Source organism: Gadus chalcogrammus, chromosome 22, assembly GCF_026213295.1.
Source record: "Gadus chalcogrammus isolate NIFS_2021 chromosome 22, NIFS_Gcha_1.0, whole genome shotgun sequence".
Taxonomy (NCBI): domain Eukaryota; kingdom Metazoa; phylum Chordata; class Actinopteri; order Gadiformes; family Gadidae; genus Gadus; species Gadus chalcogrammus.
In genome coordinates this window covers 2,065,724-2,069,755 of record NC_079433.1, presented here as the reverse complement: position 1 = coordinate 2,069,755, position 4,032 = coordinate 2,065,724, and positions in this window count along the sequence as shown.

Genomic DNA, 4,032 nt, shown 5'->3' with positions numbered 1-4,032 from the left:
ACACACACGGATAGCCAGACACGAACAGCCCAAGGCAACTGCACACACCCACACACACACCCAACACACACACACACACAAACACACACACCACACACACACCACACACACACACACACACACCACACCACACACACACACAGACGGACACACGGATAGACAGACACCCAGACACACACACAACACACACACACACACACGGACACCCAGACACACACCTGTGTGTGTGTGCAGCAGGTAGGTTTCCCTGGTGGTATTTAGGCTCTGCTGGCTGGGTATCAAAGGGCTCTGTGTGTGAGCCGGGCTCTGAGTGCAGCAGGAACCAGAGCCCTTCTAAAGAGCCTTTAAGACAGGAAGGTCACATTAACATGTGGATAAAGGGTTCCCCCGCGCTGGACTCGGCCTTTCTTCAGCCTTTCAGCTCCCCCAGCCCCCATTCAGCCCCCGCCGCCACGTCTAGGACCACCACCACCACCATCATCATTCATTCATTCATTCATTCATTCATTCATTCATTCATTCATTCATCCAATCTCCACTCATCTATTATCCATCCATCATTCATCGATGAATGATGGATGAGTGATTGGTAATGGATGATTAACCAATCCAACATCCTTCCATCATCCATCCATCAATGAATAACCAATCAATCATCCATCCATCACCCCTCACCCTTCCCTCTACATTCCAGTTTTTAATGGGAGACGTTCCAGAGCAGTTGATCATCAGGTCCGTCTCCACGTTCCAGAGCAGTTCGTTCATCAGCTCTCGGCCGAAATTGGATTTCTGTGATTGTTGCTATTTTTAGCTATCAGTATGAAGTGCCGATATATATATAACAAAAAGCATATCGATCAATATCAACCGATGTCACTTCAATAAAGAGAACACCTGTTTCAGCTTTGGCTCCGTGACCGTCCCTCTAGCGCCAGGGTGGCCGTGGGCGGTACTGCAGGGCCGTCGACCTGTCACTACGACGTGAGCTGCTCTCTGGCTCCTCGCTCAGCTCACAACTCTTTATCACCAGCGTCCATCTCCGCCTCCTGCCAGAGGCTTTGACAAAGCCTTTTAATTTGCAGAACGTTGATTAAATGTAAGCGGATCGTGCTGACCGCTGCACTCACATACCGGAGGGGCTTTCCAGCTGAAAGTTATCTTCAGCGATATGAGGCAGAAAAACCTGTCCTGTATGACAGACTCTGAGTGGCTGGGCCTCAGGACAGAAGCTACCAGGGGACAAATATCTCAGACCCTCCTTTTTGTGCATCTATTTGCTAGCGTTCATGTGGCATTGAGCGGTCATCTTCCAGCTACTGCCCTCTCTTCCACCTACTGCCCTCTCTTCAACCTACTGCCCTCTCTTCCAGCTACTGCCCTCTCTTCAACCTACTGCCCTCTCTTCCACCTACTGCCCTCTCTTCAACCTACTGCCCTCTTCCACCTACTGCCCTCTCTTCAGCTACTGCCCTCTCTTCCATACTGCCCTCTCTTCAACCTACTGCCCTCTCTTCCAGCTACTGCTCTTCAACCTACTGCCCTCTCTTCCACTACTGCCCTCTCTTCAACCTACTGCCCTCTCTTCAACCTCTGCCCTCTCTTCAACCTACTGCCCTCTCTTCAACCTACTGCCCTCTCTTCAACCTACTGCCCTCTCTTCAACCTACTGCCCTCTCTTCAACCTACTGCCCTCTCTTCAACCTACTGCCCTCTCTTCAACCTACTGCCCTCTCTTCCAGCTACTGCCCTCTCTTCCAGCTACTGCCCTCTCTTCCACCTACTGCCCTCTCTTCAACCTACTGCCCTCTCTTCCAGCTACTGCCCTCTCTTCAACCTACTGCCCTCTCTTCCAGCTACTGCCCTCTCTTCCAGCTACTGCCCTCTCTTCCAGCTACTGCCCTCTCTTCAACCTACTGCCCTCTCTTCAACCTACTGCCCTCTCTTCCAGCTACTGCCTCTCTTAACCTACTGCCCTCTCTTCAACTACTGCCTCTCTTCAACCTATGCCCTCTTCAACCTACTGCCTCTCTTCAACCTATGCCCTCTCTTCAACTAGCCCTCCTTCCAGCTACTGCCCTCTCTTCAACCTACTGCCCTCTCTTCCAGCTACTGCCCTCTCTTCAACCTACTGCCCTATCTTCCAGCTACTGCCCTCTCTTCAACCTACTGCCTCTCTTCAACCTACTGCCCTCTCTTCCAGCTAATGCTCTTCACTCCTGCTCTCTTCCACCTACTCTTCCAGCTACTGCCCTCTCTTCAACCTATGCCTCTCTTCAACCTACTGCCCTCTTCAACCTACTGCCCTCTTCAACCTACTGCCCTCTCTTCAACCTACTGCCCTCTCTTCAGCTACTGCCCTCTCTTCAACTGCCCTCTTCAACCTACTGCCCTCTCTTCAACTTGCCCTCTCTTCAAGCTAATGCCCTCTCTTCCAGCTAATGCCCTCTCTTCAACCTACTGCCCTCTCTTCAACCTACTGCCCTCTCTTCCAGCTACTGCCCTCTCTTCCAGCTACTGCCCTCTCTTCCAGCTACTGCCCTCTCTTCAACCTACTGCCCTCTCTTCAACCTACTGCCCTCTCTTCAACCTACTGCCCTCTTCCAGCTACTGCCTCTCTTCCATACTGCCCTCTCTTCAACTACTGCCCTCTCTTCCAGCTACTGCCCTCTCTTCCAGCTACTGCCCTCTCTTCAACCTACTGCCCTCTCCTCAACCTACTGCCCTCTCTTCAACCTACTGCCCTCTCTTCAACCTACTGCCCTCTCTTCCAGCTACTGCCCTCTCTTCCACCTACTGCCCTCTCTTCAACCTACTGCCCTCTCTTCAACCTACTGCCTCTCTTCAACCCTACTGCCTATCTTCCAGCTAATGCCCTCTTCAACCTACTGCCTTCTTCCACCTACTGCCTCTCTTCCAGATACTGCCCTCTCTTCAGCTATGCCTCTCTTCCAGCTACTGCCCTCTCTTCAACCTACTGCCCTCTCCTCAACTACTGCCCTCTCTTCAACATACTGCCCTCTTTCAACCTACTGCCTCCTTCCAGCTACTGCCCTCTCTTAACCTACTGCCCTCTCTTCACCTACTGCCCTCTCTTCAACTACTGCCCTCTCTTCAACCTACTGCCCTCTCTTCAACCTACTGCCCTCTCTTCTAGCTACTGCCCTCTCTTCCAGCTACTGCCCTCTTGGAGGCTTCACAGGACAATTGCCTCCAAAACAACAAGTTTTAATCCTATTGCACTTAACATTCTGAACTCTGAACGCTGAGGATTAAGCATGGCCCTTATGTATTATGTGACGTGTCTGTCTGTATTTATATCTATGTTATATGTTTAGTGTTTATTGTAATGTTGGAACCTGTACCAAGGAGCTGAACTAAAAACTAATTCCAGCAGCTTGGCTGTGTGGTCATTAAAAGAGTCCATCAATCAATCAATCAATCAATCAATCAATCAATCAATCAATCAATCAATCAATCAATCAATCAATCAATCAATCAATCAATCAATCAATCAATCAATCAATCAATCAATCAATCAATCAATCAATCAATCAATCAATCATCTCTGCGGAGGTTAATCCCCAGCCTGCCCATCCCCAGGGGCAAGGCACTAGGGGACAGTCCTCCTGGTACTCATAAGAAGGGCCAACACGACTCTATAGTAAAGGTAGGCCATGCATGACGTGTATACTGCCAGGGATACGCCAGTGGCTATATTATTCACCAGTGTCTATAGTCGCCAGCCATGTCTATAATCACCAGCAGAGGGCAGCAGTTTCTATATTCACCAGCTGTGTCTATAATCACCAGCAGAGTGCGGCAGTGTCTATATCCACCAACAGAGCGAAACTGTTTCTATGTTTTCATTTTTTAGTACTATTTTTGTTTAACTTTTTCTATTAAGTAATACTTATATCATGTTGTCTCTATAGCTGGGTGTTGGTTGAATATATGTGACCGTTCAATCTCCTTTGCTTCTATGAATTCGGGGAATTAGGGGATTTAGCCCCGATCTGGCAACCCGTGGTTCCG